The sequence below is a fragment of the Emydura macquarii genome, unplaced genomic scaffold, assembly GCF_026122565.2.
Source record: "Emydura macquarii macquarii isolate MOO-44397 ecotype Brisbane River unplaced genomic scaffold, CSIRO-AGI_Emac_v2 contig_2676, whole genome shotgun sequence".
Lineage (NCBI taxonomy): Eukaryota > Metazoa > Chordata > Testudines > Chelidae > Emydura > Emydura macquarii.
This window is the reverse complement of record NW_027132813.1, coordinates 2524661-2537484: the sequence shown is the minus strand read 5'-3', so window position 1 is coordinate 2537484 and position 12824 is coordinate 2524661. Positions and strand designations below refer to the sequence as shown.

At 48.5% G+C, this 12824-nt stretch overlaps 1 protein-coding gene across 4 annotated transcripts in view; it reads left to right on the top strand.

Moving 5' to 3' along the window:
* BTBD9 (BTB domain containing 9) overlaps positions 1 to 12824 on the top strand; it is a 290378-nt gene that overhangs the window by 40358 nt on the left and 237196 nt on the right. The window lies entirely within an intron of this gene.

Sequence of the window (12824 nt, the reverse complement as noted above, 5' to 3'; positions counted from 1 at the left end):
GCAGCGCATGCCAGGAGGTGGCACTGGTTGAGGTCTGGCAGGCGGCTCTCGGACAGCTCCTGTTCCAGATCCCCGGTACCAAGGACTTTACCAGTACCTAGATGGCTCAGAACCCGCTCGCCGTTGGAGGACCTGGCACCGCACAGTCCACAACGCGGAACCAGCTTTCTGGAGTCTGGCTCGGCACTGAGGAGTTGGGAGCGGCACTGATCTTGGTCACTGAAGGTGTCTGCAGGGCTATAAGGCAAGCGGCAGCAGAAATCATTGGTACCGAGACAACGTTCTGGTACCTCTAGCTCTTTGGAGTGCACCTCCATTCATCGGCATTGCTTGCAGCAACGGAGGCAGTCCTCATCGTCCTCCAGGTAGGAGGAATCGAGAGGGCAGTCCCCGGCACGGAAGGGTGCCCAGGACTGAGGATGTAAATGGCACCGCCGGTCCAGGGCCTCTGACTATGAGGATGACTCGGGGTCTCCCTGAGGGCACAGTCATTGGGAGAGCTGACACCCCCACAAAGCATCACAGCCTGTGGCACAGTCAGCCCCGGGTTGGCCCCAGGGACAGTGGCTGTAACAATGGCCTTATTGGGTCCCATGTGGTATCCAGGTGGGGTCGGGGCCCCAATCCATTATGTCATCGGGGGTGCAGTCCATGCCACCGGCACAAGAGAAGGCGCATAGACACCACTCCTTGGACGAGGAGTCGGACCCCATGGAGGGACCCTCAATGGGTGCAACCCTTCGCCAGGAGGGGGCGCACCCACAGGACGCACCTCGGCAGTCTTCTTCCTCCTCACCTGACAAGGCAGTCTCCTGGGACCACTCAGCGCCACTGGAGGATTTCAGGGCACACCAGGAGCTGCTCAAGAGGGTGGCCTCCAACTTGGGGCTGGAGGTGAAGGAGTTAGAAGAGGCCGAAGATAGCCTCTTTAATGTGCTGGCGGTGGCTGCCCCAGCGAGAGTGGCTCTCCCAGTCCATGAAAGGGTCCTTAAGATTGTAAAGGCCCTGTGGCAAACCCCTTCCTCGATCGCCTGTACGTCAAAGGTGGCTGAGAAAATATTACGTCCCAGCCGAGGGGTTTGAGTATTTGTTCACTCACCCCGCCCTGGGAACCCTGGTGGTAGACGCAGTTAACCAGCGAGGCAAGGTCAGCCAGGGTCCACTCCCAAGAACAAGCACAATAAGAAGCTGGACTTGTTTGGGAGAAAGGTTTATTCCACAGTAAGCCTGCAGTTCAGGGTTACCGACCATCAGGCCCTCCTGGGCTGATATAATTTCTACCTGTGGGACTCCCTCATGCGGTTCGCTGAAGCCCTGCCCCAGGACCAGGCTGCAAACTTTAGCACCATCATGCAGGAAGGAACCACGGTAACTAGGGCAGCATTCCAGACATCCTGTGATGCTGCTGATTCGGTGAGCAGGGCCATAGCCTCCACCACCTGTATGCGAAGGTACTTGTGGCTGCAATCATAGAATCATAGAATATTAGAGTTGGAAGGGACCTCAGGAGGTCATCTAGTCCAACCCCCTGCTCAAAGCAGGACTAACCTCAGCTATATCATCCCAACCAGGGCTTTGTCAAGCCTCAGCTTAAAAACCTGTAAGGATGGAGATTCCACCACCTCCCTAGGTAACCCATTCCAATGCTTCACCACCCTCCTAATAAAAAACTTTTTCCTAATGTCCAACCTAGACCTCCCCCCCTGCAACTTGAGACCGTTGCTCCTTGTTCTGTCATCTGCCACCACCGAGAACAGCCTAGCCCCATCCTCCCTGGAACCCCCTTTCAGGTAGTTAAAAGCCGCTATCAAATCCCCCCTCACTCTTCTCTTTTGCAGACTAAACAAGCCCAGTTCCCTCAGCCTCTCCTCATAAGTCCTGTGCTCCAGCCCCCTAATCATTTTGGTTGCCCTCCGCTGCACTCTCTCCAAATTGTCCACATCTTTTTTGTAGTGGGGGACCCAAAAATGGACACAGTATTCTAAATGCGGCCTCACCAATGCCGAATAGAGGGGAATAATCACTTCCCGTGACCTGCTGGCAATGCCCCTCCTAATGCAGCCCAATATTCCATTAGCCTTCTTGACAACCAGGGCACACTGCTGACTCATATCCAGCTTTTTATCCACCTTTACCCCCAGGTCCTTTTCTGCAGAGCTGCTGCCCAGCTCGTCGGTCCCCAGTCTATAGCTGTGCATGGGATTCTTCCTTCCTAAGTGAAGGACTCTGCACTTGTCCTTGTTGAACCTCATTAGATTTCTTTTGGCCCAATCCTCCAGTTTGTTTAGGTCACTCTGTATCCTATCCCTACCCTCCAGGGTCTCTACCACTCCCCCCAGCTTAGTGTCGTCCGCAATACTCGGGCCTGTCCCAGGATGGGGGGCAATCTGTTCAGGACCTCCCCTTTGATGGGTCGACCCTATTCTCCAACCAGAGTGATGCGAAGTTGCATGGTCTGAAGGACTCCAGGGCCACGCTTCGCTCCCTCGGCCTTTACTCGCCCCAGTTTCCCAGGAATCAGTCACGGCCCCAGGTGCAGCATCAGCCAAAGCCTCCACTCAGGCCTTTTCAACCCTATAGGAATAGGGGGTTTAGAAGAAGGAATCAGTCCCCTAGCTCATCCTCAGCTCCCCAGCAGGGGCCGCCCAGCAGGTCGGGTAACTAGAGGACGCAGTTTTGATGGTTCACCCGAGGGTGGCGCCCCAACTGCTCTCCTGGATCTGCCCCGCCCCTTCTTAAACAGGGTAAGGCCCTTCTATCCTGAATGGGCAAAAATCACTGGACCGTTGGGTCCTTGGGATAGTCTCAGGGGGATATGCCCTACAGTTTACATCTACCCCCCACCAACAACCCTCCCCGTCTGTCCCTCTTCAGGGACCCCTCTCACGAGGAACTCCTCTTTCAGGAGGTGGACACCCTCCTCAATCTGGGAGTGATGGAAATGGTCCCCCAAGGAAGAAGGGGGAAGGGGTTCTATTTGAGGTACTTCCTCATCCCCAAGGCGAGGGGGGGGTCTGAGACCCATATTAGACCTGCCTCATCTAAACAAATACATCAAATGACTCAGGTTTCGCATGGTCTCCCTAGCTTCCATAATCCCTTCCAGGAGACTGCTATGCCGCCGTCGACTTCAAGAACACATACTTTCATGTGTCTATGCTCCCCAGCCACAGGCGTTTTCTCCATTTCATGGTGGCTGGCTCCCACTACCAGTTTACAGCCCTCCCCGTTGGCGTATCTTCGGTTCCAAGGGTGTTCACCAAGTGCATTGCGGTAGTGGCTACCCACCTGAGACAAAAGGGAGTGCAAATTTTTCCTTACCTGGGCGATTGGCTCATCAGGTGCAGGTCCAGGTCCCAAGTGCAGGAAAGCGTGACCCTCACTTGCTCCACGTGCAGCAGGCTGGGACTACTCATAAACGAGCAGAAGTTCACACTAACCCCAGTGCAACGCATAGAATTCATTGGGGCCTCCCTGGACGCTTCCCAGGCCAGAACATTTCTGCCTTAGCCACGTTTCGAGGCGATGGTCTCAATCCTCTCCCAGCTGCATCGATGCCCTACGACAACAGCCAGGCACTGCTTACAGCTGCACGTACATGGTGAGACTAGCTCGCCTGAGGCTCAGACTGCTTCAGGTGTGGTTGGACTCAGTATATGGGCCGAGCAGACACCTATTGGACCGGGTGGTCACAGTTTCCCCCGCCTGTCTTAGCCTCCCTAAACTGGTGGCAGACTTCCAGGGCAGTTATGAAGGGCGTTTCGTTCAGGGAACTGGTCCCGTCGGTCACCTTAATTTCCGAAGCGTAGGACGTAGGATGGAGAGCCCACATCAGCGCCAACCTAGGCACTCAGGGGCTCTGATTGGGGGAGAAGAGGCACCTGCACTTCAACGTGAAGTAGCTGAGGGCCATTGGCCTAGTGTCCAAGGTGTTCCTCCAATTCCTGACAGGCAGAGTAGTGCAGCTGCTGACGGACAACACCGCAGCCATGTTTTACATAAACAGGTAGGAGGGAGCACGCTCCTCAGCACTCTGTGAGGAAGCTATCCATCTGTGGGACTATGCCGTGAGGCACAATTTCCACTTGACTGCCTCTCTCCTCCCGGGAGTGAGGAACGATGAGGCGGATTACCTCAGCAGGTCGTTTCTACCCCGCCACAACTGGTCATTGCACCCGGAGGTCGTGACTACGATCTTCCAGAAGTGGGGTGTTCCCCAACTCAACCTATTCGCGTCAGCCTGGAACGTGAAGTGTCCGAGGTTCTGCTCGTTCCAGGGTCATGTGACTAGGTCGATTTCTGACACGTTCCTTATCGACTGGATGGGGACCCTCATATACGCGTTTCCTCCCATTCCGCTCCTGCCCAAGGTCCTTCTGAAAATAAAGAGGGACAGGGCGGATGTTACACTTATTACTCCGGCCTGGCCAAGACAGCACTGGTTCAGCATGCTGTTGGACCTTTCGATTGCCCCGCCCCTGGAGCTCCTGAGACTGCACGACCTTCTCTCCCAGGACCATGGTCGCCTGTTGCACCCAAACCTGGACTCCCTGCACCTCATGGCCTGGAGGCTCTGGCTGACAGAGGCGGAGAGAGCCTGCTCAGTGCAGGTCCAGCAAGTCCTGTTTGGCAGCAGGAAGCCCTCTACACAGGTCGTGTATCGGACTAAGTGGAGGCAGTTTACCTGTTGGGTGGTGTCTCGGGGTATACAGGAGTACCTGCTCCAGCTAAAGCTGCAGGGTCTGGCGCTGGCCTCATTGAAGGTTCACTTGTCGTCCATTTAGGCCTTCCATCAGCCGCTAGATGGGAGATCTCTGTTCTCCCACCCCATGTCGGTCAGGTTCCTCAAAGGGTTGGAGAGGCTCTATCCGCAGGTCCATGACCCGGTGCATCCCTGGGATCTCAACCTTTCCTCTCTAGAGTCACGGGGCCCACCTTTGGGCCCATGGCTTCATGCCCTCTGCTCATCCTTTCATGGAAGGTAGCCTTCCTGGTGGCCATTAACTCAGTCAGAAGGGTCTCCAAGATTAGGGCCTTGACCTCGGAGCCCCCTTATACAGTATTCTGTAAGGACAAGGTTCAGTTGAGGCCTCATCCGGCCTTCCTACCCAAGGTGGTTTCCCAATTTCATTGTAATAAAGATATTTTTCTCCCTGTGTTTTTTCTCAAACCTCACGGTTTGAGAGGAGAGGAGATGGTATTTGCTGGATGTGAGACGAGCCCTGGCTTTCTACATCGAGCGCACAAAGCTGTTCCAGAAATCGATGCAGCTCTTTGTCACAGTGGCCAACCAGATGAAAGGCTCACCTTTCTCTACCCAGCGCATCTCCTCGTGGATTACATCATGCATTAAGTTCTGCTACGAGCAGACGAAGGTTCTGCTTCCAGGAACCATCAGAGCGCACTCAACCAGAGCTCAAGCCTCATCTATAGCCTTCCTGGAGAGAGTGCCCCTGCAGGACATCTGCAAATCTGCCACCTGGTCGTTGGTGCATACCTTCAAGTTCCACTACGCCATCGTCCAGCAGGCAAGAGAGGCCGCGGGATTCGGCAGAGCAGTGCTGAGGGCAGCTCACCAGTAATTCCGACTCAACTCCAAGGTATTGCTTGTTAGTTACTTATGGTGGAATGGACGTGAACAAGCACTTGAAGAAGAAAACAAGGTTGCTTATCAGTAACTGATGTTCTTCGAGATGTGTTACTCATGCCCATTCCACAACCCAGCCCCCGTCCCCACTGCTGGAGTTGGGAGAAAGAAGGGACTGAGGGGGCGTAGGACCAGCAGCACCTCATATATCACGGCATGTGCATGGGACTTCAGGGGGCACTGGAGCTGGCCCTATGGGATCTGCTAAGGGGAAAAAAGTTCCGGGTAACCATGCACAGAGGCGTGCACACACCTATAGTGGAATGGACATGAGCAACACATCTCGAAGAACATCAGTTTCTGGTAAGTAACCTTGTTTTTCTATTATCTTCTTCATATTCCTTCTCAAAATACTTTTGCTTTTTATTATTAATTCAACACTCTAAACAATACTACTATTCACTTAGAAAGAAAAATTATGTTTTGGTTCTATTGTAAGCTTCTTGGAACCAGGTCCTTATTTGCTCCATGTTCTTGGCAATGCTCAGCTCATGTGTCATCTTGACAAATTGTTACAACATTCACAGAGAGGATCTATATTGAGGTTATTCTTGATGGCCTTTGAGGCCAATAAGCCAAATACAGGGCCAGGAACAAAGACTTTCTTCCAAAAATGTAGGACTTCTCACAATTAATAGTTATGGAAGTAATGATGGCAGTCAGGACCACCATCTGTGATTCTGACCCAGTGCTCTTCCTGGATGGAGAAAGAGAGTAGAGGATACTTGTAACCCTTACAAAGAAACTGTGAACATGTCCTTTAAAGAAAAACTGCACACTGCAACATGCAGTAGTTGACCAGTATTAAAGAAACCATTACTTGATGCCCCGGACCTCACAAACTACAACCCATTGTCTAGTAATCTTTTTCTAAGCAAGCTAATTGCGAAACTAGCAGAAAAAATCTCCAATGCCACATGACACTGCCCATATCCTGGATCCTTCTTGGTAAGGCTTCCGGCCAGGACACACTACAGGGACATAATGCACTTTCACTTTCTTCTATAATCCATAACATAGTGGTGAAAATTTTTTGGGAATTGGGGTTTGGATAGACGATTTGATTAAAACAGAGCAACTCATTTCACCTACAAGATATTGCATTTTCTTCAGTCCAGCTCTGTTTTTATGTTTTGTAAGTAAGTCTTTTTAGTTTGTTCTGTTGCACCAATTTGCAAGAAATTTGGTTGGGATTTAGATTTTTAAAAGAAAATTACAAGACAATGCCAAATGTACTGAGAGTACTGTCCCAAAATAATATAAAGCAAAATGTAGCCACATGGTGTCGCTATAGTATAACTTTTCTTTCACTTGTAGTGTGCTTTTTACTGTTTTTGACTAGAAACCTTTGAAATTTTTGATTTATGTAGTAGTGTGTTTAAACTATTGTGTGTATATATGGACCTTCCCTGATAGACTTCAGAGCTTCTATAATCATTCAATTTTTGTCTTGTTGCTTTGGAAATTAGAAGGGGTAGAGACAGGAGATTAGACCATCCTCAGAATCCTCAGAAGTATCCTTCAGACCCTTCTCTTAACATAATAATTGGAGTAGTCACTTTTTGTATTGAGCGTTTTTCTGAGTTTTCTTTAAAAAACATGGCTTGCAAATTGAAAGTAAATGTTTTTTCTTTATTACTATATAGTTAAATAATTATATATAAATGATATATATAACTATATAATTGCAGCCCTTATTAAACAAAACTGAAGGATGGCATACGGACAGTTGCAGAAAATAATGTAATTGTAGAAAATAATTTCAAATGTGCTTTTCTTGTTTCATACTTTGACATAGAATATTTAGATTTTGATATCTTATAAGACGGCTATTTTTATTTCGAAATGTCAGATGGTTTGGAGATGTCATATGACTAAGTACTCATTGATTTATTTCTCTTATTAGGGCATTTAGCTTCTATAGCAGTGAGTGTAGTGTAAAATGTCCTGGAAAAAAAAATACTGAATTTAAAAAAAAAGATACAAAATTGTTCTTTAGAATCCATCCATCCATCCATGAACAGGGAATTCCCTTCCTTTCTTACTATCAGACAAATGGGCCAACAAGAACTACAAATTTTTTGCCTCATTCCACAACAGCTTATTTCCCAATAATCCTATTATGCCCCAGCCCCAGCTTTGCAACAGCTGAATTAAGTGGAAGACCATCTTTTTCGAGAGATGTCCACATGGGTGCTCCACTGTGGGTGTGGCAACACCCCTGCATCTAGAGTCAGAGATCTTCAATAGCAGTGCCCGGTGGACTGCACATGCTCACCTCCCCCATCTCGCACATCTCACAGGTAGTATAAATAGCACTGTGCAGTCTAGCTGCCCTCAGTTCCTTCTCTACCACCTACGGTCTGGAGTGGAACTTTAGCAGAGCCCGTTTTTCCCCTCAGAAACCTCGTTACTTACCTTTAAATTAGATAGCTAGATCTTTTCTTTTCTTTTCTTTCTTTCCTCATAAAAAAACAAACAAACAAAAAAAAAAACTCTCAACTACTATACTTCTACTATACAGTTGTTAGTTTAGAGTAGCATTTCATCTTGCCATACCTTCCCTATAGGGAGGCTAATTCCTCACCCCATGCCCAGTTCCCCCGGGTTTAAGAGGTGCCTATCATGCAGGGTCGCCTTTTCATTAAAGGATGGCCACACACATTGTATATGCTGCCTGGGAGAGGGACATAGTCCCCACAAGTGCTCTCACTGCCTCAGCCTGAAGCCAAGGGCAAGAAAAGACAAGGACCTTAAACTAAAGCTCATCTTAATGGAAAAGTCTCTGCGTCCAGCATCGGACCCAGGCTCTTAGTCCTCCCCTGAGACACCTGCACGGTTGGCAAGATCTTCCACCGGCCCTCTTGCCTCACACCCGACCAAGAGAAACATCATCTGACCTGGCTGAGGGTACAAAGAGATCCACTCCCTCTTCAGCGTCTGAGACTCGAACCTCCAGAATTCCATCCCTGGCTAGGTCTGTGGTGTCAATGGCTTCTGATAGGGGTCACAATGCGAGAAAACACTTGTCCCCTCAGTCTCTTGTGGAAGATCTGAGGGATGCGTTAGTGCCAATTTACAAACACGAGAATCACCCTCTACTTATGCTGCTCAAGTGCAGCCTCCTATTCAGTTCCAGGTCTGATGACGTTTCTGACCCCAAAGAAAACATTGGCACGGACATTAGCACTGTCAAAAACCTTGGCACCGTCTAAATCCTCTGCCACAAAGACTTCAGCACTGACAAGATCTTTGGCACCAAAAGCCTTCGCACTGTCAAAAACCTCAGGCCCCAAAAGCAGCTGTGCCACCAAAAGCCCCGGCACCAACAAAAACCCTGGCACCGGCGAAAGCCTTGGCTCCAATTAAAAACAACGGCACTGACATCAGCCGCGCTACCACCTCCAAGCAGCCCTTTAGCTCCATCTGCTGACCACACTATGACACATTCTCTCACACCATGGATGCCTTATATACCACAAGAATTCAGATACTCTTCAGATCTAAGAGTATCTGATACCTTGGAATCCCCACTTCTGAGATGTACCATAGTCCAGGATGGGTATCTTCAGACCTCTTCAGACTCAAACACAAGATGAACAAGAACACCTGGAAGAACAGGAGGATGAACAAGACCAAGAGGCCTCATTTACGCTACATTTCTCATAATCCTCACTGGATGAGGCCATTATGTCACCTCCCCCTATGGTAGCCGATGACTTTAAACACTTCCACGAACTATTCCGCAGGGTTGTCGACAACTTAAATATACAACTGGAGGAGGTCAGGGAGCAACAAAACAAACTTATCGACATCCTCAACACCTCTTCTACTTCAAAAATCACTCTACCCATTAATGGGGCACTCCTGGAACCAGCCAATCTCCTATGGCAGACCCCAGCTTCTATTGCCCCCACATGCAAACGAGCAGATAGAAAATATTATGTGCCAGCAAAAAATGCAGAATTTTTGTTTTCTCACCTTACCCCAAACTCTCTCTCATGGTGAATGCTGTGCATGAGAAGAATCATCCATACCAACCCCAATCTTTTCATTCTTATAGGTCGAGTTGCTTCCAGTCTCTATTTGGCAGAAAATCCTATTCTTCTGCAACACTCCAGTTTCAGATTTCCAACTATGAGGCCCACATGGCCAAATACAACTATAAGAATTATTCCAAGCTGGAGGAATTATGTCAGGACCTCCCACTGACCAAAAAAGAGCAGTTTTTGCCTCTGATTTCAGAAGGCCATCTCATAGCTCACACTGCTCTACAGGCCTCCCTGGAATCAGCCGATACAGCAGCCAGGTTTATCACCACTGCTGTAGTAATGAGATGTGTGTCTTGGCTACATCAGTCGGGATTCCCAAAGGAGGTACAAACAACAGTTGAGGACCTACCATTCGAAGACCAAAAACTTTTTTCAGTGTGCACGGACAACTCTTTACATTCTCTGAAGGATTCCAGAACCATATTAAGATATTTGGGCATGTACACCCCACAACCAAAGAGAAGATCGGGAAAATATCAACTCCCTTCCAGATCCAGACTTCAGCCATACTACACACACAGGCAATTTGATAACCAATACCGCCACCAACGCCCTTCGAATAACCACAGCAACCGTAGACAATCTGCTGCACAAGGGGTTACATCCCATGCACCTTCTAGCAAACAACAGTTTTGAAGGTGTGGTCGAGGGTCTGAGAACACCCCATCTGTTCCAGTTTACGCCGCAAGGAGACCATTAGTTTGGCAACTGGTTAGCTTCATTCCTAATAACCTGGAAGGTTATCACTTTGGACCGCTGGGTCTTGGAAATAGTCAAGGAAGGTTATTCCATCCCCTTCCTAAAGTTACTATCCTGCCACTCCCCCTCCCCATCCCTCTTCAGGGACCTCTTTCATGAGACTATTCTCAGAGAGGAACACAACCTACAATTGGGACCCAAAGAACCGGTCCTCACACAACACAGGGGCCGAGATTTTTACTCCCGTTACTTTTTGGTTCAGAAAAAATCTGGAGGGTGGCGCCCTATCCTGGACCTCTGCAATCTAAACAAGCTTGTCAGACTACAACGCTTCAAGATGGTCACCTTATCCACCAGCATTGGAACAGGGAGATTAGTTCTCAGCTCTCAACCTACAGGATGCCTACTTCTACATTGCTATACATCCTGCCCACAGACACTTCCTAAGGTTCAACGTCAGCAACAACAATTTTCAGTATAAGGTTCTACCCAGTGGCCTGTCGACAGCACTGCAGGTTTTCTCCAAGTTGCTAATGGTGGTAGCAGCCTACCTGAGGAAGATAGGAATTACCATTTTTCTATACTTAAAGGACTGCCTCCTCAAAGCTCCATCCGAGGCCGAAGCCCTTCAAGCAGTTCACACTAGATTGAATACCTTCAAGAATTTTGCCCTCCTCATCAACCTAGAAAAATCCACTCAAAGATCCATTCAAATACTGAAATTCATTGGAGCTCAACTTGATTCCATACGAGCCAGAGCCTTTCTACCACCACACAGATTCGCAGTTATAAGGGACCTAATTTCCAACATCCTCATATGTCCTCAAGTATCATCACACACGTCTTCAGCTTCTTGGACATATGGCAGCAGCCACTTTCGTAGTAAGACATGCCAGGCTGCATATGCGCTGTGTCCAAGGTTGGCTCCGTACAGTACACATTCCCTATAGACACAGCATCCAGAAACTGTTATGAGTGCCAAGACTGGGTCAAAGACTCCTTGCTATGGTGGATGAACCCCAGCAATGTTTGCATAGGGGTCTCCTTCCTTCAACCATCTCCTGCTATGATTCTAATCACAATGCCTCACCTATCGGTTGGGGAGCCCACCTGCTAGACCATAAGACTTAAGGCATGTGGACACCCACCGAGTTCGCTCTTCATATCAACCTTTTAGAGCTGAGAGCTGTTTGCAATGCTTGCCAACATTTCCTGCCACTGCTCATACACCAAACAGCAAGAGTAATGACAGACAGCCTCGCCTGCATGTTTTATATCACCAGACAGGGCATAGTGATGTCCCATTCTCTGTGCTCGGAAGCAATCAAACTCTGGAATTTTTGTATCCGCCACAACATCTCCATTTCGGCCACATACCTACCCGGACAGAACACTAGCATCGTGGATATGCTAAGCAGTATCAACATCCATCACTTTTTTTGAACTATGTTTCCATAGTTCCATAGTTCCATGTCAACATATGTAAGGCAGCCACATGGGCATCCTCCGATACCTTTGCTCAATATTATGCCATTATGCCAGACTCCGTGGCAGACACAATCTTTTGGACACACAATACTGTCCACCACTGCACCAGCTGCTCCAGAGCCTCAACCTTCCAACTAGGGGCACTGCTTTGTAGTTGCCCACCATGGAGCACCTATGGGTATATCACTCGAAGAAGAAGAGAGAGTTACTCATTTTGTGCAGTAACTGAGGTTCTTCAAGATGTGTGTCCCTATGGGTGCTCCACTATGTACCCTCCTCCCCTCTGCTTCGGAGCTTAACTTAAGACTCTGTGGCACAGAAGGAACTGAGAGCAGCTGGACTGCACAGCACTCTTTATACTACCCGCAAAATGGGGAAGGTGCACATGTGTGGTCCACTGGGCACTGCTATTAAAGCTCTCCGACTCCAAATGCAGGGGCACTGCTGCACCCACTGTGGCCCACCCATGGGGGGACACATCTCGAAGAACCTCAGTTACTGCACAAGGTGAGTAACTCTCTCTTCTGTCTCTCCGGGTCCTTGAAAAGACATGAGAGAGAGCAAAATAGAAAGGGATGCAAATACTTATGTAGCAACACAGATCTAACTGTTGGGATGCCAGGTAATTGTTCCTTATCTACTGTGCAGACCCTCCTGTGAAAAGCTGTGGCTTTCATGTATGGACCAGAAAAGAAGTGTAATTTTTTCCCCATTCTTTATCTGTTCTTGGACAAACAACCTCAGAGAAGGTTCTGAAATTACTGTAGTGAAGTACAGTCATTTTTCCTTCTACTTACGGGAACCAATGCAAAACAATTATCATTCAAGAAGCTGTGTTTCACTTTCAGGCTTATCTCTAGTATAGTATCTAAGTATAGCAAACATAATTTTAAGTATAATGATCCTATGCCTAATGAATAATGAGAGTGGTGATAATT